Consider the following 27,715-nt stretch of genomic DNA (forward strand, 5'->3'; position numbering starts at 1 on the left):
GCATAATCCAAAAAATTCCCCTCATTTTTTTTATTTAAATTGGGTAAAAATTCTGTGCTGGTTAATTTCTGTATGTAGTAAGTATTGGACTGAGAAGCATGTTCACTCTACTGAAATCCTCAGCATATGCTATTCACAGCTCTGGCAAAAATTAAGAGACCACTTTCAAATGTTCAGTTTGTCTGATTTTTCTCTTTATATTTTTGAGTAAAATGTAAATTGTTCTTTTATTCTATAAACTTTTGAAAACATGTCTCCGAATTTCCAAGCAATAAATTTTGTACTTTTTTTCTGACAAAGAAAAATGGACAAAAATTTTTAAAAAACTCAGTACTTTCAGACCTCAATTAATGCAAAGAAAACAAGTTCATAATCATTTAGAAACCACAGTACTGATGTTTTAACTCTGTGTCATGGTTTGAACAGGGTTCTTGCCCTGCACTCACAGTGTTAAGTGTTCGTGGCCTTTTTCTGGATCTGGGAGGGGTATTTATACTCACTCTTTACCAGGGTTCTCTGTCAGCTATACTGTTGTTCTGGTCTGTCTGACCCCTGGTGTGCGTGTATTCTGCGTTGCTTGTTTGCTTCTCATGTATGACCCAGTCTGTTCCCGCACTCTGTACTCCGTCTCTTGTTTTGGTACTATTGTCTTCTCCGATTCTGACCTCCTGACTTAGCTATCGTTACTCAATTACAGTTTGTCCCTATTGTACCAACTATTGCCCGTTCTGGTTTTCTGATCTATTGCTATGTCCTGATATCCATTCTGTCTAACCCTTTGGTACTGTATTGCTATCTTGTGCTTTGACCCTGGCTTCATCTGGTTTCTGTCCCAGTCTATGCCTCTTGGTAACATGTCCCGTAGTTACCTTTCTAGGAGTTTCCCTGCAGCTCCTAGATCTGTGGAGCTTAGGCCACGCCCCCAGCAGTCACGTGCTTCAGGTCCTGATACTCTGAAGCATGCATCATCACCACTGCTGCCCCGCTCCACAGGTATCTTTGAGCACTGTTTTGTACTCAGGACACCCGCATTGGCTCAGTGAGCAAGTGCAGTGCGGGGCTCCTGACACTCAGGAAGAGTGCACAAATCAATATTTTGTGGAATAACCGTGATTTTTAATCACAGCTTTCATGCGTCTTGGCATGCTTTCCACCAGCCTTTCACACTGCTTCTGGTGCAAAAATGTAAGCAGTTCTTCTTTGTTTGATGGCTTGTGCCTATCCATCATCCTCTTGATTACATTCCAGAGGTTTTCAGTGGGGTTCAGGTCTGGAGAATGGGCTGCCCATGATAAGGTTTTGATGTGGTGGTCTCTTAATTTGTGCCAGAGCTGTCTATATATACAGTGCTGTGCAAATTAATTGGGACAAATCATTTTTTTAAGTAAAATCATAAGCTTGTTACCAGTCTGTGATTCAAACCAGTTTTAACTGCTTTGAACAGGTGTGAGTGCCTGTTCAAAGCAGTTAGAACTGGTTTGAGTCACTGACTTGTAACCAACTTACAATTTTACTTAAAAAAATGCTTTGTCCCAATTAATTTGCACAGTATATATATATATATATATATATATATATATATATATATATATATATTATATTATTGTCTTCCTGTATTCACCACTAGAGGGATTTTAGAAGTGTAATGGATACTGCTTATACTTAAGAGCATAATAAATACACGGTACACAGTAATCTCCTAAGTCCCTCCTAGTGGTGTGACACCATGGATATGTAGGTGAAGCATAGCTTTGTGTAAGGTCACTACATCACACAACCACTATAAAAATAGAAGACATTGAGAGTGAACTTTAAAAAGAATACATGGTGAATAATGACTTTAAATCTGAATTCAGAAAGCCCTGATGTTGATGTGAACATTCCTGTAAACATTTTTTCCTCATTGAAGACAATAGTTCCCCTCTCTCTCTCTCTCTCTCTCTTTCTATATGCATATATACATTTTTTGCCATTTTTTACCTAAATATTTTTCCTTAATATATTATTATTATTATTATTATTATTTTCATTATATATAAGGAAAAAATAATAATAACATATATTACTAAATTTACATATATACACATGAAATTATTTATAGATGTATATATATATATTATCATAGCTTATAAAATTATATTACTATTATAGTATCATAAATGTATGTATATGTAATACATGCAGACAATGTATATATTTCATTATATATATAATTACATAGAAAATAATATAATTTATTATTAGATTATTATAACATTATATGTCTTATTACGGAAAAAAAAGCAACAATACAAAAATATATGTGCTACTATTAATAAAAAAAAAAAGCCAACAAACAAATATAATGAAACTGTATCCAGTGCATGGGTTTCCTCCATGAAGTGTAGCAGGCACAGCTGCCTCTCACCGTCTCCTGGCTCCTGAGGTTTGCATTGTGCAGAGCTGCTCTTGTCTTGATTTTAACCAGTTTCCTCTGTTTAGCCTCAAGAGTAATCTGGTCTGCTCCTGTGATTATGGATACAAGTCGACATCCCCCTCGCTTGATTTTATCCAGGGGGCTACACTGTCCAGCTCATGAAGGCTGAGGCTTTCTAACCTGTGATGTGCTGTGGATGGAGCACAGCAGCAGAGATAGCAGCAGCATTTCACTCTTCACTTACAATCTCCTCCTGTAAAATCACATTTATAAAATAACACAGGAAGTTTACAAAGCAAAGAAAAGTGCGAAACAAAAAAAAGCAACAATTCAAAGACCCCCAGGAGAACTGCTGTACTGCACATGTAAGAGAAAAAAATGACAAAGATTGCAAAGAGAAAGGTGGAGAATCTGCAGGGAGGTGTGGAGCGCTCCTAGGAGACAGGAGCAACTGCATGGATTGAGTATATTATGTCAGGGGTTGGGGTTTCTATTCTTCTAATCAATATTTGGGAAGAGAAGATTCAGACTGAACTCAGTGGTAAGTGGGGAAATGTGCTGGAAAGGGTGGACTGTATAAATGCAGGAATGATGTGAAAGGAGGGACTACAGCAGCAAATGAATGAGATAAGTAGGGGATCTGTGTGGACTCCTCCTCTGTACCTGAGAGCTCCAGGGAGCTGTCCGGATCCTAGTGCTGAATAGCCATTTCCCTGCAACTAGCAGAAGAAATTCCATCTCCTACAGAGGAGTTGTCCACATCCTAGTGCTGAATGGCCATTTCCCTGCAACTAGCAGAAGAAATCCCATCTCCTCCAGAGGAGTTGTCCAGATCCTAGTACTGAATGGCCATTTCCCTGCTCCTAGCAGAAGAGATCCCATCTCCTCCAGAGGAGTTGTCCAGATCCTAGTGCTGAATGGCCATTTCCCTGCAGCTAGCAGAAGAGATCCCATCTCCTCCAGAGGAGCTGTCCACATCCTAGTGCTGAATGGCCATTTCCCTGCAACTAGCAGAAGAGATCCCATCTCCTCCAGAGGAGTTGTCCAGATCCTAGTGCTGAATGGCCATTTCCCTGCAGCTAGCAGAAGAGATCCCATCTCCTCCAGAGGAGCTGTCCACATCCTAGTGCTGAATGGCCATTTCCCTGCAACTAGCAGAAGAGATCCCATCTCCTCCAGAGGAGTTGCCCAGATCCTAGTGCTGAATGGCCATTTCCCTGCTCCTAGCAGAAGAGATCCCATCTCCTCCAGAGGAGTTGTCCAGATCCCAGTGCTGAATGGCCATTTCCCTGCAACTAGCAGAAGAGATCCCATCTCCTCCAGAGGAGCTGTCCACAACTCACTGCTGAAGGTCTGCTGCCTTTGCTTGTAGTATAAGCCATCCCATCTGGTTTTCCTTTTTTCCTTCTTTTACTGGAAAATATTAAGACTTTTTTTATCTACAACAGAAAGAAAACATTTCCTTAAGAAGTGATTGCTGATCTCTATGGTGCAGGTGGATGTCCAAGAATAAAGTCAATTATTGAGAACTATTGAGCCTTAGGTTCTGCAATAAAATCCCAGAGGCTTCGTAAAGTTTTCTTTCCCAAATACTTTGGAAGAAGGAATCAACATTAGGTCAGTCCTGAATCCAGAGGCAAAGTTTGATGCTTTCAAGCTCCCTTGGTTTCCTATGAATACTTTGCATCCTGATGCTAATCTGATGGTCCTTCCCATTTATTCGTTGTAGATGGGACTTTTCTTCTACATGGGCTTCATCTCATTGATTATGGTAACTCCCTAAGACCTATGAGAACCCAAAAAGTCAGGAGGATCCAGCAGTCGCCAGGTTGTGATGCACCATTCCTGCTGAGTCTTATGGCTTGAAGGTAAGATATGCTCTATGATACTGACTACCCCAGGCAGGTTTATGCATGAAGGCTTTTTTCTAGGCAACAACCAGATCTTGACTTTTCTTGGGTAATTTTGATGAATTGCTTGTGGATGCATCTAGCAGCTTTGCTTGGTGGATGAGCTTTCCAGATATTAGTCTTGTGTTAATACGATGATGTGGACTGTTACTGATACAACTGGGCAGTATTCATTTTTCCTTTATGGACCTATTAGTAGACAATGTTTTTAAAACCTTTCCCAAAGACAACTAAGACTAAGTAAAAGAAATGTGTTCTCTTTATTGCTTAGCCTTATCTAGCATTTTAATTATTCTGAAGGTTCCTTGGAGGAATCTCCTTGGCACATTTGAGTAAATATTTGTATAAATTGTGGATCATAGTGCAAGATCTATGGAATAATAATGTACTGCAGACAGGACAGAGTTAAAAGCCAGACCATGATAAATGCATTCTGCAAGGTTGCGTTAGGGAACAGCTTAGCCCCCCATGCAGCATGTATAGCCATGTAATAACAGGCAGCGATTAACTCTTAAAGATCTAGAAATCTCTTTTTTAGAATGCTTGTATAGACGTAAAGAACATTGGATGATACTTGTAACTCTGAGAGAAAGCGATGTCGATGCCCTGTTACTAGACAGTTCTATGGAATTAAATGGTGCAAGGCAAGGATGGACGGTTGTTAAAGGAAAAGGTATCTTATCTTTTGCCATACCTGAAACAGTTTGAGTGTGCTGATAGGTGAGGTTTGCATTGACCTTTTTTAATGAAGAATTAGAATACATTGTAGCGTGAAATATAAAATTCCTGAAGAATACTAGTACTTCAATGGGCCATTGCAGTGTCTTATAATGCTCATTTTACAGATACAATAAAGTTGCCCCTGGATTTGCCTTTGATCAAAAGTTAGAAACAAATGAAAGGAGGTTGATATATATATATATATATATATATATATATATATATATATATGTGTGTGTGAGTATTGTAGGGATTGACTATATCAGGTAGGCATTGGCGGCATTCACACAGGCAATGCGGTTTGGTCCAAACATGTGCAGCTTTATTGCTTTCATAAAGCTCAAAGGTTTAAAACCAAAAACTTAGGCACAAATATATCACAGCGAATAAACAGTTCATTTATTTATGTCAGTGCGGGCTCACCCAACCAGATTACAGTCCTTTCCCCCTGAGTATCGTACTCACAGAAGAAGTACGATGCCACCAGTTACGGTATCACCCTGAGCCTGAGCTCCCACAGCCACCAGACAGAAATGTTTATCTCCATGTACGGTTCTCTGCATCTCCAACACACAGACTGCTCAGCTTTCCTAGCTGATCCGTGCAGTCTCCATTCAGAGACCCTGGCTTGTCTCTCTCCCTTCTACAGCTCATATTTTGGCTGGTCATTCACCAGCTCCAGCACATTCCACTCTGCACTACATCCTGCAGACTGACGCAGGGTGAACCCATCTCCTGGATCTTAGTCAAATCTAACCAGGTGCATCTAATTAAGACCTGCAGTGCTAGGATTTCACCTATTCCTATCTGTCTTTTTTATTATATATGTTTTGTAATCATGCAACAATGCAGTTATGGATCCTGGGAGTTTACATTGAATCAAGGACCTCAGGCTATCTTATCTTCTTGCACCTGAGACCTTCAACGTTCAGCTGTATACTGTGATAAAACCAGGCTAGCCAGTGTTCAATTCACCTACTGCGCCACCTCAGGGGACATAAGTTATTGCACGGTTTTGAAATTAATGAACTGTCCACAAAATACTCAGATTAGCCGAGGATTGTTCTTTGTGTTAAAGGGCTCTAAGTTGGATCCCAATAGGGGTCCTAAAAGGACCTCAATCTATTGAAGCAGAATACCCTTATAAGTGATATGAAATGTTTTTCTTACTTAGAAAAACTCTTTATTGATAACTTTTTCAGTCAGATTCGCTTTAAGCATATTATTGCCTTACATATAAATATAGGATTTGTGAATGTTTAATATCACTTTATTACTGATTGACGCTGATTTTTACAAGTTTATGTTGAAGTGTAAAAGCTCTGTAAATTCTCCTTTTTTCTTAATGGAATTTCTATATTGATAGGTAAACTAGCCCTAAAGGGTCTACTTGAGACAGAGATTTAGACTGTAAGCTTGTCAAGGACAGATAATGTCGTCAGTCTTTGTACAACGATATGGAATATGTTGGTGCTATCAACAGGCAGAAATAACTCTATGCAATTCTGTAATGTTTTATTATACATGTAGATTCACCAATGAAACCCTAGAATTCCATTACACTGATCTTACCCAAAGATAACACTAAGTAGCCATGGCCAGTACGTGATTCATAGCTATAGGGGTTGTCCACCTTTTAGGACATTTTTTGTTACTTAACTGAATGTAATTGGGGATAAAAATCATTTCCATTAAAATATCTCACCCTTTGTTTTCTAAAGTGTCAGCGATGCACTGTTTATTCAAGGTTGCAGAATTAGTTAACTGAGAATCTGTCAGTGAGCTCGCCATAATGGTCTGACAGGACGTTTGTAACTCATTTTTTAGCTTCCCTAAGCCAATTTATGGCCACAGACAACAACAAAGTTGAATGTGGAGGGAAACAGAGAGCCTGTAAAAGCCAAATGGTGCTAAATTGTTGATAAGACCCAATTACAAAATTGATTTTTGGTGCCAAATACATGCATTTAAGTTAAAAAAGAAACTCCCCAAAGGAGAAAAACCACTTTAATAGCATCACAGTTCGGTTATAAACTGATCATTAATATTTCTTGCAGGGAAAGCAAAGGTTCCATATTGTTGTGTTACTACTTGTCAGTTTCTCCAAAGAAAACCAGAGTGCATTGGATGAAAATGTCAGCGGTTGGATGGATCAGACTAATTCTTGTTCAATGACCCAATAAGGCTGTTAAAATTAAGAAAGTATAGGGGTCCTCCGCTCAGAACCTCTTCTAATAGCCACATCTGACGGTGGTGACAATCATGGCTCTTGGCTCTTGAGGATTGTCCAGTGAAATCTGTGAACAGTTATTGATTTCGATGGGTGTTGGGTAATGAACAATTACACAGTGTCATAATCAATAATGAAAAAAAAAAAAAATCATGGTTTTATATCCAGCAATCATTGACTGGTGGTTGTCGGTCCATGTTCTGGACTTGCAAACACGTATTCAGCGAGCGCTGATAAAGGAAGAGAGAATGAATCTCAAAATATGAAGATACGGAGTATTGTAAAAAAGTTCTTCCAAAGTTGCAGCAATGAAGGCACCATCAAGCCACTCTGCCTTACCCACTTAGCCATAGACTAGGAGTAAGAGCTTTACATTGCCTGGAGAACCATAAGTTCAAGAATACCCCTGGTACCTCGAGGGTGTGTTTTACCTTCCACTGGATCAAGCAGATATAATAAATGAAAACTAAAGAAATGAGCCGGAGCATAAGTTGCTATAAGTGCAATGCGTAGGAGCATGTTCACACTGTGGACATTTAACAAGCAAAACCCACAAAAAAAAAACAAAATGAGCAAATACCCTGTAGTAAGTAAATAAGTAAGTAAATAGTGCTTGTAAATAACATAGGGTATTTAGTTAACACTAATTTGATCAAAAAAGCATAAAAGCCATCCCACCGTGACAAGGTGTAGCTATCGGGACCCTTACCTTATGTCATCTGACCTGTAGGTAAGGGCAGAGCAGGAGAGGGGCTGACTGTTTAGACAGCCGTCCATGGGAAGCCATATAGATGAATATAGTATAGAGGGTGGGCCATTTATATGGATACACCTGGGTGGGCCATTTATAAAGATGCAATCCAAAATGGCCGACTTCAAAATGGCCGCCATGGTCACCACCCATCTTGAAAAGTTTTCCCCCTCCCATATACTAATGTGCCACAAACAGGAAGTTGATATCACCAGCCATTCCCATTTAATTTAGGTTTATTCATATACATGGCCCACCCTGTGTATTATTTATATGTTATTTATAATGCTCTGTTACATAATGTACATGTACCTTTCACAGCATTTCACACAACCCCTAACTCACACAACCTCAAACAAACTCAAATTTCATACAACTTTCACAGAATTAATGAAAGGTTGAACTTCTTGGATTATTAATCTTGTTTTATTCAACATATGAATAAATACTTGTAAAATTGATGCAATACTCAAAATTAGAGGTTAAAATGTATCTCCACCAGTTTCTCTGAATTAAAAAAATAGATATGCAGTGAATTGCAAGTACTGCAAAGCCCCCAATTGCCCTGACAATGTGTGTAACACTCTGAGGTCTCCTATGACTGTATCCAACCCCTTTGAAGCTTTTTAACATAAGCACAATGTTATTAATGTCAAGGTGAACTCAACATATGTGGCTATGGGTAAAAATATGGAAACTTTTCTTGACTGCAGTAATGTCACACACTATCTGATATGTTTATTCAGTGCTTTATGGTATTCTCTCCTTATCTCTATGGCTAAGCAGTGAGCTGTGACGTTTTCTCACTATCCAGATTCACCACATATTGGTTGTTGCATTCCCTACCTCTGCTTTTATACAGGTTATAATAGTCTATCCTCATTGGTTGCTCTTTCAGTGCTGTCGCACACTATGATGTTTATTCAGTGCTTTATGGCTTTCTCTTCTTACCTCCTTTGGCAAACTGTGAACTGTGACATTTTCTCACTATCCAGTTTCACCACATAATGACTAATGCATTCTCTGTTTCTGCTTTTATTATAGTCTATCCACATTGGTTGTTCTTTCACTGCTATCACATACTGTCTGTGATGTTTAGTCACTGCTTTATGGCTTTCTCTCTTTATATCCATGGGTACGCTGTGAGCTGTGATGTTTTCTCACTATCCAGATTTACCACATGATGGTTGCTACATTCCCTACCTCTGCTTTTATACAGGTTATAATTGTCTATCCTCATTGGCTGTTCTTTTACTGCTGTCACACACTATCTGTGATGTTTATTTAGTGCGTTAAGGCTTTCTCTCCTCATCACTATGGCTATACTGTGAGCAATGACATTTTCTCATTATCCAGATTCACTGCAAAATTGCTAATACTTTCTCTGTTTCTGCTTTTATACAAGTTATAATAGTCTATCCTTATTGATGGTTCTTTCACTGCTATCACACACTATCGGTGTTTATTCAGTGCTTTATGGCTTTCTCTCCTTTTGACTATGGCTAAACTGTGAGCAGTGACGTTTTCTCACTGCCCAGATTCACCACATAACGGCTAATGCTTTCTTTGTTTCTGCTTTTCTCCAGATTATAATAGTCTATCCTTATTGGCGGTTCTTTCGCTGCTATCACACACTATTTGTGGGTATTCAGTGCTTTATGGCTTTCTCTTCTTATTTCTGTGGCTAAACTGCGAGCTGTGACATTTTCACACTGTCTAGAGTTACTGTATTATCACATATTGTTTGCTGCATTCCCTGCCTCCATTTTTATACAGGCTATAATAGTCTCTCGTGATTGGCTGTTCTATACCATGTGATGTGATCGCTGAGAGGTATTATGGAGAATCCTGTGGGTCATATGCGCCTTCTCTGGATGGTGCAATTTGTTTAAAATGATGGCTTATTTTTGGCTATTCACACAAATCAAATCTCAAATTGTATAAAATTTCCTAAACTTTGATACATATTTGATTCACTCATCTCTATTCAGTACCCGTTAAAAAAAAAATAAAAAAACAGAACTTTTCTGCCCTATGCCCTGCCATATTTATATGGTTCTTTAGCAATAGCACAAATGAAAATATGTATATCGCCATTATATATTTTTTACCTCTTTCACACGAAAAAGTATTCATTTCTGTCTCTTTTTAACATTCGGTGACATGGTGATAGAGGGCTCATAAATGCTCATTTATATATTGTCATGGGAGTAAGAATTACCCAAGTTTTTATGGGATTTCAAATTTTAGTTTGTAATTTATTTCTTGTGTTCTTATCAGTTATTATCCTTTACTTGGACTCATAAAGTATTTTCCATACACTTGTTGATGTATATTCCCGCTTGATAGCAATCGTACATGATATAATACGATTACATTGGTGAGCTGTTACTAGTGGTGTAGTTTAAAACTTGAAACTATCAAGGATCTTGAACCCATTTATTTTTTAGTTTTTGCATTTTTATTTTTTCTCCACTTCTTCCAGTAGCCATATTTTTTTTGAGACAAATTGTAGTTCGGAATAACTCCAATTTACAGAAAATGGGGAAAAAAAATTCCAAGTGCAATAAAATTGCAAAATAAAAAAAAAACACCAAAAATTCTGCAATTTATTTTTAGGTTTTGCAAAGTATTTTTATGGCATTCATTGAGTAGTAAAAATGACGTGTCATTAAGATTCTCCAGGTCAGTAATATTGCGATAGTACCAAACTTGTAAAGTTTTTTTTTATTATTGACATAGTGAAAAAAATGCAATATTTTGTAAAAAAAAAAAAAAATCAATATGTCGCTATTTCTGAGACCTGCAATGTTTTCATCATTTCATTAAAGCATTTTACTATGTGAATTAATTAGTTTTATATTTGTTTTATACAACTTCCATGTATGCAACAATATCAAATATCTATTTAGTATTTATTTTCAATGGAGAAAAGGTGGGTGATTTGAATATTTATATTTTTTTTATATATTTTTTTCTTTTTTTAAGTTAGTTGTTTATTCTTTTTGGGAGACTTGAACTTGTGATTGTCTGGTCGCTTGTTCTACATATTGTAATATCATAGTGTTTCTGTAGACAGAGAAAATTATGGTTTCCTATGAAGCCCTGACACAAGCTGGTCTTCACAGTGGTATTGTCAAATTAGACATGGGGGCCTTCAGTAGAACCCTGGCTGCCTTGGCACTCCAACGGCATCACGTGATTGCGTTGCATTGTGTTCATATGATGTTCCGAACTGTGTCTTAGATGACACTTTCAGAGATTTTAGTAGTTAAGAGGGGTCAGCGATAACCTCTGCTCACCACTCTTAAAGGCAGATGCTGGTTGTGTAATACAGTCACCATCTCCCTGGTATGACGCATGCTCAGCTCTTGAGCCTGCATTATATACTGGGACCCAGTTTGTTCAATATTGGGAAGGTGATAAAAGTATCTGTCTTCTTGAATGAGCCAAAGGGAATATTTGCCTCCCTCCCTAGACAAAAGCACCATGTGTGTCTGCATCCCATATCCCAGTATACAGTATTTGCACCCTTTTGGGTACTTCTACTAATCATCTACCAAGTTGTATTTAAGCTTTTACTTACATAGAAATTCAGTTTGGTGCCTCTTTTTTTTCTTTACTCCATGGCATAGACAAAAATATTTGTTGGTGATGTCTTTTCACCCCTGGTGCACCCTCCCCTGTTTCACCCCAGGCTTTCTCGGTGAGCAATTCTTACATTAAGTGTCCATGTATTTGATATGCGGTACTCAGGGTAATGTTTCTCATTGTGTAGAGGGTCATACCTGACATACTGTACCATTGTAAAGAGACTTATTGACCATGCAATGATACTCTGGCAAATTAAACATGCAAATTGCCTCTTCAGAGAGGAATAGGACTAGAACTCTAGCGCCACCAACTGAAAGTAGCAATCCTAAAAGTCAATATCGACCCTTTAGTGATCTTTTCCTCATGACTTAGACTAAAAGCCAATCCACATACTCAGATTTCATGCATGTGTATTGGAGTGTTTGCTCCACTTTAGGGCAAAACAAGAGGCCTTTAGTGCAAAACAAAACATATGATATGGCTGGATAAGAGGCGTCTGACTGTGATCTAAGCGGTATTGTTTCTACTTGTGGATTCCTGACATGCCAGTGTAAGGATTCAGAAACATCTAGGGCATACAATGCTTCTCTGGGAAATTAATTATGCAAATTACCTGTTCAGAGAGAAAGAGGATTAGAACTCTCTGGAAGTAGCAATCCTAAAAGTCAATTTAGACCCCCTTAATGAGCCTTGCCACATGACGTAGGACAGAGGGCAAACCAGATACTGAATTTATAGACGTGTTTTGGGGTGTTTGCTCCTCCTCAGTGCAATGGAAGAGATCTGATTTAGCTGAATAAGAGGCCACTGACTGGAGTTTAAGTGGTAATGACTCCCTTTGTGGAGCGTGACATAGCTGACATGCTCCTTATACTGGTAAGGAGATATATAGGCCATGAAATGCTCTTATGGGACCACAATTGCCACTTATTGGAAGTAGCATTTGTAAAGGTCAATATTGACTCTATATACATATATATTATACATGCCAGTGTCAGGAGACTTATGAACACTGCTTCGTAGAAGAACGGCTGACTACAGATATCCTTTCCTGACTTCACACTCATACCCTGATCTACACCATAACATGTTCATTGGTTTGTAATGTGTCAAATGTCAATTTTTGAATCAAGTTATCTTAAAGAGATAAGCATGGTTTAGTTAACACGTTGTGTGTTCTGGTAAAAGATGTGACATCTAGATGTGATATATGTAACGGAAGAATTGCTAGGGAATACGGAGAGAGGAGTCTGCAAGTCTCCGATGTACATGTAAAATACAGCGTCTGTTTTGATGATGAATAAGAAATTCATTTATATTTATGTGAATATTTTTCTTTACTGAACAGATTGTGTCCACTCTTACCTCTTCACGAATTTCACTAGCGACTTCCTCAATTTTTCACAATACAAATTCAATACATTACGGCAATATGCTACCAGACCGTAATGCACAATATAACCACTAGGTGACATTATATAGACACATGCAGTATAAGCATCTCCCAACAGAGTATCACAAAATCAGGTTTTAAAAATTGTTTCTTTTCAAAGCTGGTTACAAGAAGCCACTAGATTCGTTGTAAGATGATCCAACAAGAGCGATAAGGCAGAAACACATGTAATGTTCTATGTCTAATATCTGTCATCCTAGGAAAGATACCCACAATGTCGGTTCTGACATCATATCTCACACAGATTAAACTGTACCTATTAAAGTGGTACAAGTCCATTAAAATGCAAGGCTTTGATCACACACAGAGTTTCTTCAACTTTTTTTTGTTGTTGCATTTTTTCTTATGAAAATAAGAAGCTAATTTATAGATTTCAGAAATCTCTTGCAAGTGCTTATTTTTTTCTCTTACCGACTGAATTGGAAAATTGCATCGTTTTTTAAAATATCTGCAGCATGTCAATTCTTGCAGTGCTTTTGCAGAGTTTTTTCTCCCACAGACACAATGAGAAAGTGAAAAAATGCTGAAAAAAATGCAACAGCGTTTTAAGCAGCATTTTTGGTCAATAGAACGAAGTTTATTAACCCCCTCATGACATATGACGTTTATTTACATCATATGTCTTGTCCCCGGCATTGAGCCCCACACATGACAGGTGGATGGTAGCTCCACCTGCGGCTGTTAACCAGTTAAATCCCTCCATCAATCTCTGACAGCGGTATTTAACACTCGCCACCTGGAAGCACATCACAAATCCCACCCATCGGCACCTATGTGATGTGATCGGGGAGCAGTGTCATGCGAGTACAATGTGACTTTTCTCACATAGAATCCCAATGACATGAGTATGCAATGTGTTTTTCTCTGCAACTATTATTCTACAATGATTTACAGGACCATTTACTGTTTCCGTAAAAATCGGTCAGCATACGGATGGTCCATGTGATGTTCGTTTTTTTCTTCCACCCATTGACTTGCATTGGTGAGTCTTGTCCGATATATACGGCGAGTTGCTGCATGCTGAGATTTTTTTCTCATCCAGATTCCACCTGATGAATAAATCGCCTTTGAGCATTGACACACTGAATAACATTGGTAGGAGTGCAATGAGATTTTTTTCTAGCATTGCAGTTGACGATTTAATACACAAGTGGGAGTGAGGCCTTAAGCCACATTCCCTCCTTCGGAATTTGGTCAGTATTTTACATCAGTATTGTTAGCCTGTAGTGGCTATTAACAAGGGGTGAGCTGTGACTGAGCTGAGCAAAAGAAATTTCTCACGATGCAAGTGGTGATGTCAGTAAGATGATCGGAGTTCATCCGCTATGAACTCCAGTCACTTCCTGATGTCAGCGCTCCACTCTGAAGCTGCATTCTCACACTCAGAATCTTCTGGATGCTGGGCTGAGCGGTAACATTTTATGTCACAGCTCAGCAATGCATCCAAATGTGGCAGATTTGAGTTTGTCGCAGGACATAAGGATTATCGGTGGACAGGTGAGGGTTTTTTTGTTTTTAATTTTTCTTTGGATATTACTAAATGTGTCAAAGGTGTTATTAGACTGGAAGGGGGCCTCTTTCTAGGCTATTAATATCAGCCCACAGCTGTTTGCCTAGCCTTTGCTGTTTATTAAAAATAGGAGGGAACCCATGTCATTTTTGGGAGGGTGACCCCTCGTTAATTACCATTAAAGGCTTTTCAGACAGCGGTGAGCTGATATCAGTAGCCTGGGAAGCTCCATGTTTATTACCCCCTTCCCAGACTATAAACTTCAACCCCCAGCTGTCAGCTTTACCTCAGCTGGTTAACAGAAATATGGGGGACCCCAGACCATTATTTTCTTTTATTCTATCTATATATCTATTATATTTTGATGGTTCACTTTGTGAATATAATGTAGTTGGCTGAATAAATGTCAAGTTTCCTATGAGATGTGTGCATAAAAAAACAAAGCACACACATGGGCCGTGTGCCGTGCAATTTTTTTTCTCACACTCAGACTTTCATTGGTGAGTCTCAGTTTTTTACGCAGCCATACCCAGAATGCTGAAAACTTTTTATCACCACAATTCAAGGGGAGGAAAAACTCTCAGCAGAGCACTGCCTAATTGACTAACATTGTGTAATGCGAGGTTTTCTTAAATTGCACTTGTCGAGTTTATAGGCAGATGGTACAGGTGTCATCAGTGTTTGGTCAATGTGTGCATTCCTTGGGATCATTAAGACATTCGATTTATACACATAATAGAAAAGCGGACCGATTTTTCTAATCATAGTTTGATCAATGTGTGGTACGAGTGTGATCCGATTTTCTTGTACATGGAGAAATTTAAAAAATAAAAGTCTCCACCTCCATTTTAACAGACCATGAAAATCGGAATGCACTCGGATGTCTTCCGAGTGGAGTATGATTTTTTTCAAAGACTCATTGACTTGCATTGACGATTTTGATATGACCCTTGGATCAAAATTGGAAATGTCTCCACAATTTTCTGAGGATCACGTGGTCTGAGGAAAAAGTTGGACTCAAGAATGACAAAATCTTAATTTGCAGACACTGTGTTTCAGCGTGTTGCCCCCTCATCAGTGCAAAGTATGAGTTCTGATTTGGCTAGGTGAGAGGCTCTGAACTCCGAAAAACCATGTTTGCAAATTGACATTCTGATTTGGATTTGATCCTAACTCATGTGGCAAGGCTTGTTAAAGGGTCGATAATGACTTGTAGGATCGCTGCTTCCAACAGGTGGCACTAAAGAGTTCAAGTCCTTGTCCTCTTTGAAGAGACAATTTACATATTTAATTTCCTAGAGGAGCATGCATGGCTAAGGGTATGTTCCCTCGGTCCGTACCGGCAGGGCTTTGGACGCAGCACATACCCGCTCCGTCTAAAGCACTGCCAGCTTTTGTACGCGCAGTAATTCCGCATGTGATCATTGAACACATGCATAATCACCGCATCCAATACATTGGACGCTGATATTTATCTTGCAGAGACTGAGCATCTCCGCAAGATACATAGACATGCTGCTGTCTAGAAAGACGCGACGCATGTCCGGTTATGCAGATTTGCCACCTGCTTCTTTAGACGCATAGTGGAGATGGGATTTCATAAAATCCCATCCACTATGCTGTAACATCTGGCCGCTGCGATCGGACACTGTGGCCGTGCGCAGCATCCAATCCGCAGCAAATACTGAACGTGGAAACCCTTATAAGTCTCCACACTCTGACATGCCAGTTTTGGCTTGTCACTCTCCTCAAAGATAAACGCTACCCCTTAGAATTGCATTGAATAAATTACAGGACAAATGTGAGGGAACCTGCTGAATTCAAATTTGTTCATCTCTAGTATTTTTATATAAGTTGTTTAATCCATTATAAAAGGCGATTTTTTTTGTTTTTCATTATTTTTTTCAAGGGGCTGATTTACAATACCAGACATGACCAGTGCACACTAGCAGCACTGTTTCTGAAAAAAACAGCAAAAAAAACGAACACAGCAGATGTCACTTCTTCGCAAGATTCTCTAAGACTAAGGGTGCGCGTCGGAGTGTTTTCTCAATCACCGTCATGTGGATCTTAATTGTTTGATATTTATGGAATCAAATTTAAAGATTTTATCTATTTTTTTGGGATGTGCTGATCAACTTTTAATTTCTTGCAACTACTTAAACTATATTTTAGTGTTCACATAAAAATCAATGTGTGTATAAAAATGTCAGACACATACTTTATATCAGAGATCTCTAATGCATTTCTTTACCAAAAGATCCTATGCTTCACGACATGCACCGTACTAGTACGGTACATGTCGTGTCTCCCCCTTTGATGTGGGCTCCGGCAGTGAGCCACTCGCAGCTGTTAACCTGTTAAATGCCGCTGTCAAACTCTGACAGTGACATTTAACATGTGCTTCCAGCAATCGCGCCAGAAATCCACCCATAGGTGAAACCGTCACATGATCGTGGGTCACTGATGAGTCGGCATGATAACCAGAGGGTTGTCAAAGTCAGATTGCTATGAGCGCTGCCCGGTGGACGGCGATCATAGCAAGTCAGCAATTCTGCTACATACAGGCGATCTGATCATCACCTGCATGTAGCAGAGCTGATCAGATTGTGGCAGCTTCTAGTCTCCCATGGAGACTATTGAACCATGCCAGAAGTAAAAAAAAAAAGTTTTTAAAAACATATAAAAAATATAAATGTTCAAATCCCCCCCCTTTCGCCCCACTCAAAATAAAACAATAAAAAGTCAAACATACACATACTTAGTATCGCCGCATTCAGAATCACCCGATTTATCAATATAAGAAAAGAGTTAACTCGATCGCTAAACGGCGTAATGAGAAAAAAATTAAAAACGCCACAATTACGTTTTTTTGGTTGCCGCAACATTTCATTAAAATGCAATAACCGGCCGTTTTTGAGTACAAGATATGGTAAAACCAATGGAGTCGTTCAAATGTACAACTTGTCCCACAAAAAACAAGCCCTCACATGGCCATATTGATCGAAAAATAAAAAAGTTATGACTCTGGGAAGAAGGGGAAGCGAAAAACAGAAACACAAAAACGAAAAAGGTCTTTGTCTTGAAGGGGTTAATAGATAGGGATAATATGTGTGATTTCATTCAAGAAACTAGAAACAAAAGTCTCCTATTATGAGCCCTTACAGTTATATGAAGCTGGATTCTACTGTAAATCTTGCTGTGAGGAGCAGGTATGATCTCTAGAATAATATAATTTCAGAATAAAGTACCAAAACTCCATAAAATTGCAGTAAATGTCAATGTCCTAATGACTAGATTTGTGTCTTGGACCCTTCATACTTCCACACTTCCACATTTTTAATGTTTGTCTTTATTGCTTCCATAAACAGCAGCTACATAAAAAGTGAAGAAACTTTGCTAAAAGTTTAGATTCAATGTTCCATATAAGCAATTTCTACTTAGAGTTTGTAACGAAACAGTATAATGGCAACTTGCAGTGATTTGTTGCTCTCTTCTCTCTGCTCTTTTTCTTGGAATAATCTCAGAGATCAGACACAAGGTCTGTAGACATTGAGACACATACAGCATATGGAGCAAAGTATTGGGATGCCGTCACCTGCTCATTGTACCCGAAGGAGCTTTTATGACATCACATCATAAATCAATAGACATAATATGGAGTTGACCCTGTTGCAGCTATACCAGCTCCCGATCTTCTGAGAAGAGTGTCTACTAAAGTTTGGAGGTGCCCATGGGAATTTTTGTTAGGTTGGGGAGAGGCCGAGCTCTCTCTGTTCTAACTCATCCCAAAGGTATTGGATGGGACTGATGTCTGAGCTCTGTGGGGTCGGTCATGTTCTTCCACCAAACTCCCCCAACCATGTTTGTATGGACCTTATGCACTGGGCACAGCCATTGGCCTTCCAAAATCTGTTCCCACAAAGCTGAAGCTAAAATGATCCACAATGTCTTTCCCTTCTCAAGAGTTGACTGCTTGAGAGTACAGTTGTGGCGGCTTTACACCACTCCGTCTGTCGCTTGGCACTGTGCTTGGTGATGTAAGGCTGCAAACAGTTTCTCAGCCATGTAGCTCCCAGCGGGGGTGCAGTGGTTTTGCTGATGTTACACCAGAGGAGGTCTGGACTCTGCAGTTATGGGGTCAGCAGAGCGTTGGTGACTTTTCAGTCCTCTGCTCCTCAGCACTCACCCCCCCTCTCTGTAACATTACAGGGTCTCCACTTCATGGCTGAATATCTACTGTTCCTTCCACTTCTCAGTAATATCACTCAGGTGATGGGAAAAAATCAGGAGGAAGAAATGTCATGATCGCACTGGTTACCCTGGTGGAGGCTATTGCGCTGGTATCAGTGAGCCCTGCAACACCAGCCAATCTGTCATGTTAGTTAAAGCAAACGGCATGGTGAGGGGGTGGAGGTTATACACTAGGGGTAAGGGTACGGATGTCATATACTGGGGGGCTGGATGTCATAAAACAGCAGCAATCAGGTGAGAATTATACATCGGAGGCAATGGGGCCATCTATTATACACCAGGGGCCAAGGGGCTGAATTTTATACACAGGATCGGGGGAGGATGCGGCCAGAAGTTATACACTTGGGGGGCAATGAGGCCAGATCTTATACACCAGGTGCAATGAGACTGAATGAAAAACCTGAATGCAATGATTAAAGATGTGTCCAATGCTTTTGTTCATATATTGTTTGTGTATTCATTACCCTATACACATATTTGGATGAACTAAGAAACTTGTAAGACTTTTCCGAAGTTCACTATTCTCGTGTGCCTTTGTAGTGGGGTGAATCTTAGATGAGGTCTCCCACTTCACCAGTCTTATGACTGACCATTGACATTTAGTAGTGATGGTTTGAGTTCTTCTACTTTGATATCTCTTTGGACTGGGGTTCATTAGATTCGCACCAAAATGCAAAGAAAAGATTTAATGAAGACAGATGGCATTTTATTTTTCCAGTTGAAAAGTTATATTAAGCAGTTTTGTTATAGCGACCCATTAATTTAGTCCATTAACCCCTATTAAGTCGCAGCAGACACATAATAGAGAGAATTGTCACTTGGTACAGTGCACACTGAGATTGGTATGGATTGTGCGCAGCTACACCTTAAAGTGACAAAACTCACATACAAGTATATTGTTAAAATGAGAAAAACCTTACTACAACCACTTTCATTATCAATTATGATGCTTAAAGTTATCTATCTAAACATCAACCTCACATCTATAAATCCATCTATTAGAGATGAGCATATTGGTTCAAAGCAAATGGAATTCACTTCTAATTCAGCCAATTTGTTTTATTATTCTTAATCTGTTTTCTAATAATTTTGCACAAATTCAATACAATGCTGATTTGTAGAGATCGAGGTAAAAGGTAAAAAAAAAACCTTGCAGTTCACCCTTCCCAACTATCACAGCCTTCTAGTCCGATACTCCGTGCAGCCTCTCATCTGGTCCTCCATGCAGCTCTACCAGGCAGTAGCTCTTCCCTCTGACCTATTCAGCAGGCTGGACAGGTCCTTGCTTAACCAGATACTAGTACCTGCGTGGTTCCTAATTTTCTCCAACCCAAGTTCCTGATTGGCTCAACACTGTGATCTCCTGATTGAACACCCTACTTAAACTTGGCACTGCACTTCCTTGAGAGATTATTGAGCTCCCAGCCTTTAGTCTAGCTTCTTTTCACCTGCTGCCTATCTTTAAGATTCTACTCCTGCTCCATGTACTTACCTCTGGCTATCTCCTGACTACGTTACCTGATTATCCTCCAAACTATACTACTGCTTGGTGTACTGACCTCTGGCTACTTCCTGATGATACTAGGTGTTGATGCTGCCCCTAGTGGCTGCAATATCACTACTCCAACTCAGGTCAGTCCATAATAGCAGCCCCCATCCAGTGCTCGATGCAGACCCTCATCCAGGTCCCCATGCAGCCTCTAGTCCGATCCTCTGTGCATCCCCTAATCCGATTTTCCATGCAGCCCCTAATTCGGTCTTCTGTGCTGCCCCTCATCTGGTCCTCTGTGCAGCCTTTCGTTTAGTCCTCTGTGCAGTCCCTTGTACGGTCCTCCATGCAGCTCACCAGGTTCTCCATGCAGCCCCTCATCTGCTCCTCTGTGCAGCCCCTCATCCGGTTTTTCATGGAGCCTCTCATCTCGCCCTCCATGCAGCCCCTTGTCCGGTCCTCCATGCAGCCCCTCATCCAATCCTACATGCAGCCCCTTATCCAGCTTTCCGTTCAGCCCCTCATCCGGTCTTCCGTGCAGCCCTCATCCGGTTCACCATGGCACACAACATACTCTTCCTCCATCTTATAGGCCTCTGACAGCAAAGGACAGACATTCAGGCACAAAGTGAAGATAGAGGATCAGAATGTCATGTGCCACAAATAAAGAAGAGGCCAGAGGGAGCTGTCGCAGGATAGCTGAGTGGTGAGTTAATTATAATTTTTTTTTTTCTTTACCCTATGTTTAATTTACTCTGGAGTCTGAAGACACCTCAGATCATAATAAGACACATTAAATTTACATCTAACAAATTTGAATGTCCCAGATGTCCTCGATGGGAGACAAGTCCAGAGGCATTGTAGCCATGGATGCATGTAACACGAGCGACATGCAGCCTTGTGTTGTTGAAATATCTGGAATACTTTAGAGAGATGGTTGAACCACATTGTTCCAAAATTGTTAGGTTCTTTAGAAGGACATAGATCTGGGGATTTATTCTGACAGAATTTTATAGGCTGAACTGGATGGACAAATGTCTTTTTTCGGCCTTACTAACTATGTTACTATGTTACGATGTTACTATCTATTCTGTACTGCAAGTGATCACGCATCAAACAGCAGGTACAGGAATCATTAGAAGGTGTTTGAGTGGCATTGGGCTACAAGAAAGATGCCCACTTGTCCCATTGACCTCATTTCACCACTCTAAAAGACTCTCATGATGCAAAACAAGATGATGACAATTGAGGCTGGAATGGAAGTCTATACTCTTCAGCAATGAGTTCTGCTCTTGTCTTTGAAACAGTAATAGCCATAATTGGTCAAGAGACCATTTGGGCAATGCCATGAATAGGCCTCCACAAGAAATCATCTCTACTAGTCCTTATTACATGATTTCTTTGTGTGGGAGGGCATAATGTGTTAGCCAGAGCACTCTAGTCTTAATTCCAGGTGCACAAACATCTTGATGCTACATTAATTTGATTGTGGAACCAGTGGTCTATTTCTTTAACAAGTCCCGAGAACCATTTTTCAACACCAGAATGCCAGGCCACCTGTGACTTGTATTGTAGACAGAGGCTTGCATGGCCTAACCGTGCAACTATAGTTTGCAGAGCCTCCTGACTTGTCTCCCATTGAGCTCATCTGAAGTGCCATTGGTTCACAATTGCAAAGTGAGCTGCCAGCAGCGGATCTTGATGATTTTCCCAAGTGCATTCTGTGTGGCAGAACATTCCTCAGACAACCATTAAAGAAGCCCTCCTATCAAACTTTTTGACCCTTAATATATTGCAGTCATATTACATGGCACTGTATACTTACAAATGCTCATTTTGCCTTTCTACATAACTCATTCTTGCCTTTTTTTCTGCCTTGTGTAGAAACAAGAAGTCTTTCATGACTCCATTTATCATTCACCTCTTTCAAATCCTGACCCAGCTGGACCCATAGACCTAATGAAAAAGAGAAACATTATCTGGGTAGAAAGTCAAAATGAGCAATTGTAAGTACACAGTGTTATATAATATGATGACTGCAATATATTAACCCCTTAGTGACAGAGCCAATTTGCAGCTTAATGACCATGCCAATTTTTACAATTCTGACCACTGTCACTTTATGAGTTTATAACTCTGGAACGCTTTAATGGATCCTGCTGATTCTTATTTTTCATGACATATTGTACTTCATGTTAATAGTAAAAATTCTTCTATATGACTTGCGTTTATTTATGAATATAATGGAAATATGGTGAAAATTTTTAAAATTTTGCAATTTTCAAACTTTTTTATGCCCTTAAATCAGAGAGATCTGTCACACAAACTACTTAATAAATAACATTTCCCACATGTCTACCTTACATCAACACAATTTCGGAAACAAATTTTTTTGTTAGGAACTTATAAGGCTTAAAAGTTGACCAGCGATTTCTCATTTTTACAACTAAATTTACAAAACCATTGTTTTAGGGACCATATCACATTTAAAGTCACTTTGAGGGGTGTACATGACAGAAAATACCCAAAAGTGACACCATTCTAAACTGCACCCATCCAGTTGCCCAAAACCACATTCAAGAAGTTTAATAACCCTTTACATGCTTCACTGGAACTGAAGCAATGTTTAAGGAAAAATTAACATTTAACTTTTTTTTACAAACATTTTACTTCAGAACCACAAAATTTGTTGTGCAATTTCTTCTGAATACACCGATACCCCATATGTGGGGGTAAATCACTGTTTGGGCGCACAGCAGAGCGCGGAAGGGAAGAAGGGCCGTTTGACTGTAATTGAGATTTGACGCCATGTCGCGTTTGGAGAGCCCCTGATTTGCCTAAACAATGGAAACCTCCCACAAGTGACACCATTTTGGAAACTAGACCCATTAAGGAACTTATATAGATGTGTGTTGAGCACTTTGAACCCCTAAGTGCTTCACAGAAGTTTATAACGCAGAGCCATGAAAATAAAAAAAATCATTTTTTCCTCTCAAAAATGTTTTTAGCCTGCAATTTTTTATTTTCACAAAGGTAACAGGAGAAATTGGACCCCAAAAATTGTTGTCCAGTTAGTCCTGACTACGATGGTACCCCATTTGTGGGGGTAACCACTGTTTTGGTACACTTGGGGGCTCAGAAGGGAAGTAATGATGTTTTGAAATGAAGACTTTGATGGAATGGTCTGCGGGCATCATGCTGCATTTGCAGAGCCCCTGATGTGCCTAAACAGTCGAAACCCCCCACAAGTGACCCCATTTTGGAAACTAGACTCCCCCAGGGAGCTTATCTAGATGTGTGGTGAGCACTTGAATCCCAAGTGCTTCACAGAAGTTTATAACCTAGAGCTGTGAAAATAAAAAGTCATATTTTTTCAGCAAAAATGATATTTTCACCACCAAATTTTCACTTTCACAAGGTTAACATGAGAAATTTGACTGCAAAAGTTGTTGTGCAATTTGTCCTGAGTACACTGATACCCCATATGTGAGGGGAAACCACTGTTTGGGAGCACAGCAGAGCTCAGGAAGGAGGGAGCACCGTTTGACTTTTTAAATGCAAAATTAGCTGGAATCAATCATGGCACCATGATGCGTTTGGAGACTCCCTGATGTACCTAAACTGTGGAAACCCCCCAATTCTAATTCCAACCCTAACCCAAACACACCCCTAACCTTAATCCCAGCTCTAACCATAATCCTAATCACAGCCCTAACCCCAACACACCCCTAACCCTAATCACAACCCTAATAATAACCCTAACCACAACTCTAACCCTAATCCCAGCAACCATAACCATAACACTAACCACAAACCTAACTCCAACACAACCCTAACCCTAATCCCAACCCTAACCCTAATCCTAACCTTTACCCTAACCATAATCCTAATGCTAACCCTAATCCCAACCCTAACCCTATCTTTAGCCCAACTCACTTTAGCCTAACTCTAGCCCTAATGGGAAAATGGAAATAAATATATTTTCTTTATTTCATTATTTTTCAATAACTAAGGGGGTGATAAAAGGGGGGATTATTTACTATTTTTTTTTATTTTGATCACTGTGATAGGGTCTATCACAGTGAACAAAATGAACCAATAGGAAAAATCTTCCTATTGTTGCCAGGTGCTGGCTGGCAGATCTCACTGCCCTTGCGTTCACCATTTTCTTACCGAAAGAAGATGCCGGTGGCCGTGGGTGGAAGCCAGGAGGAACCGGGGGAAACCTATTTCTCTCTCCTCTGATGTGCAATCACATCAGAGGAGAGGGAAATTAAATGACACATCAGACTTTTTTTGCGGTTGCCATTATACGGTTAATAACGGCGATTCGCAACACTGGAGTCGGTAAAAACTGACTCAAATCATGTTCTCTGGGGTCTCGGCTACCCCCGGCAGCAGAGAACCCGCAGAAATTCCGACTCTGGGGGCCGCTATACACTTCTTCCACAGTGCCGTGAATTCATTCACTCTGGTGTTACCTAAAACCAATTCCCCAGACCTGGATGCCTGAACCTGTACCTATCCCAGTACTTTGTTTTGTCCGGACTGTTATACCAGTCTCCGAATCCTGCCATGTGTGTGACTCCATGTCAGTGTCCGTTCTGCCCGAGAATCCAGGACCGAAGTAGCTCTGAACTGAGATCAAGTCCATGTTCGTGTCTGCGTAATTGACCGCTGGGGTCAGCAGCTGCAGTACTGGGAACTGCCTGGGAGGGGTACCTCTTAGCTACACCCCTCCTAGGCAAGCCCGGCCTGATGACACAGTTGGTCCATGGACCACGTGCGCCACCTGCATGCGTTACACCCTTACTCCAATTAGGATGTGAATTCCTTCAAATTAAAGCTGAGACTCTGCACTAAGCCCATATTGATTACATAACTTTATTTGTAATATGTTTTGATAAACATCTAGAATGCCAAAACTTGTGTCACTGTCCAAATATTTCTGGACCTAGCTGTATAAATGTTTTTCTGTTTATCTAATTATCTATTTACTGTATCTATCTTTTATCTCTCTAATGTGTTGATGCAGTATATACACGTGTCCTTATACAATATATATTCATTATTGCGGAGATTTAATGGTTTTAATTAATTAATGAAACCTTTTATTGCACAACTTACTTTAACAAAGTGCTCTTATGCTCATTTCTTTAGCACCTAAACATTCAAGGTCCATGTGTGTTACGTTCTGCAGCCTTTTATTCATCTTCATTAATAAGAAAATTTTATATGTATTCGGCCATGAGCTGTTTACTTACTCAAGCCCGGCAACTGAATACAAAAGCTAAAGCTTTTGGCTGGTGCCCCTCCAGTACCCCTCAGCGCTCTTTGGCCTTTAGCGGCGCATACGCACTACAGTTCTTTGCCTTGGATCCTACAAGCAAAAAAACGGAGCAAAAAGTCCAACTAGATATGTATGAAAAATGTCACATACATTTTATTAGTCACATGAAACATATATTGTACAAGCTCATAAAACAAAGTGTATCCCAAAGCTCATGTGTGAGGACACACAAAACACTGCAATAACAGCATGTGCAAAGCTCACAATCCTCTATAGGAAATTGCACAAAAATATTAATATTATATATCTATACCCAGTAGTAGCTGTCAGTGTATGTGCCCAGCACATTGGGGCTGCTGCTGGGCACATGCACGGTCAGCTACTAATGGGTAAGACTTGCACCTCCTTACTTATGACTCTCCATGTTTGGCATAGATGACAATCTTTTGGTGTTAATCTTCTAACAGGTGTGGAGTCCATTTTACAATGTGTTGCACTTTATATGCACTAGGCACTTTTTTCTAGCCTTTGGGATACACTTTGTTTTATGAGCTTGTACAATATATGTTTTATGTGACTAATAAAATTTATGTGTTATTTTTCATACATATCTAGTTGGACTTTTTGCTCCGTTTTTTTGCTTGTAGGATCTATATTTTGTGGCGTGTCCATGTTTACTGTTTGTCCTAAAAATAGATAATCTCATGAATTGACATGTATCAGTGGACCTATTTCTTAGTACCTTGCTCTGGGTAGAGAGGAGTGCGCCTGCGCAGGAGCGCGATGGAGGACACTATGTGGATAATATCACATGCACAGAAGGAGGACGGCGATCGTAAGAAGAGAGTAGGTGCCAAATCAAGACCAGAGATGCCCATCGGACTGGACATCGCTTTCTGTGACTATAATAAAAGGTCTTTTCTGTGCCATGCATAGGGGATTGAAGACAAACAAACAGCATACTAGAATTATGTTACAGAGAGCTTACAGGTGCTGGCTGTACTTTATGTGGCAAAAACCTGAGGACAGTTTACCTTTAATGATCTCCAAAACTAAGATGCAGAATATTGGAGATGATATTCATAACTAAGTTTCATGTACTCTGAAAGCCATCACATTAACCCCTTAATAACCGCCGATATGCCTTTTAAAGGCAGCAGTTAAGGTTACTTAAACCACAGCGCCATTAAGCTGAGGAATAAGGGTATAACGCCCCCAGAGTCGGAATTTCTCTGGGGTCTCGGCTACTGGGGGTAGCTGAGACCCCAAAGAACATGACTAGGGTAGGTTTTTACAAACCCCGATGTTGCGATCGCTTTTATTAAAGATATAACGGTGACCACAAAAAGTCAGATTTCCCATTTAATTTCTCTCTCCTCTGATGTGATTGCACATCAGAGGAGAGTGAAATAGGGTCCTCCGATCCCACCCTGATACCTCCATTGTCCCTTGATACTTGTGCATCCCCCTGTGAAGTCCCCCGGGCTGCCGGTATCTTCTTCCAGGAGAAAATGGTGTGTGCATGCACTTGGCAACAATAGGAAATTTTTCCTATTGGTTCATTTTGATCACTATGATAGACCCTATCAGAATGATCTAAATAAAAAAATAGTAAATCAACCCCCCTTTAATCACCCACTTAGTTAGGGAAAAATAATAAAGTAAAAAAAGGATTTATTTCAATTTTCCCATTAGGGTTAAAGTTTGGCTAAAGTTAGGGTTGGGGCTAATGTTAGGGTTAGGGTTGGGATTAAGGTTAAGGTTGGGATTAAGGTTAGAGGTGTGTAAGGGTTAGGTATGTGGTTAGGGTTAGGATTAGGGTTAAGGGTGTGTTGGGGATAGGGTTGTTGTTAGGGTTATGGTTAGGGTTGGGATTAAGGTTAGGGGTGTGTTGGGGCTGGGGTGGAGTTAGAATTGGGGGTTTCCACAGTTTTGGTACATCAGGGGGTCTCCAAACACAACATTTTTGAAAAAAGTAAAATGTTCATTTTTTCCTTCCACATTGCTTTAATTCTCGTGAAGCACCTGAAGGGTTAATAATGTTGTTTTGCACACCTTGAGGGGTGCAGTTTTTAGAATGGTGTCACTTTTGGGTATT

At 39.9% G+C, this 27,715-nt stretch overlaps 1 protein-coding gene across 3 annotated transcripts in view; it reads left to right on the plus strand.

Annotated features, from left to right (window-relative positions):
• The first annotated feature begins 2,775 nt into the window (after positions 1-2,775).
• The window catches only part of DRD2 (dopamine receptor D2), a 443,649-nt gene continuing 418,709 nt past the window's right edge, over positions 2,776-27,715 (plus strand). Inside the window, exons 1-2 of one of the 3 annotated variants that reach the window (XM_073585299.1) lie at positions 2,776-4,033; positions 4,146-4,284. The gene's annotated coding sequence lies outside the window, so the exon portion shown is untranslated. Of the gene's footprint in view, positions 4,285-27,715 lie in introns of all 3 variants that reach the window. The other 2 variants (XM_073585298.1, XM_073585300.1) reach the window with 2 other exon arrangements.

The sequence above is a fragment of the Dendrobates tinctorius genome, unplaced genomic scaffold (genome assembly GCF_039654945.1).
Source record: "Dendrobates tinctorius isolate UK_male_01 unplaced genomic scaffold, ASM3965494v1 ptg000086l, whole genome shotgun sequence".
Taxonomy (NCBI): domain Eukaryota; kingdom Metazoa; phylum Chordata; class Amphibia; order Anura; family Dendrobatidae; genus Dendrobates; species Dendrobates tinctorius.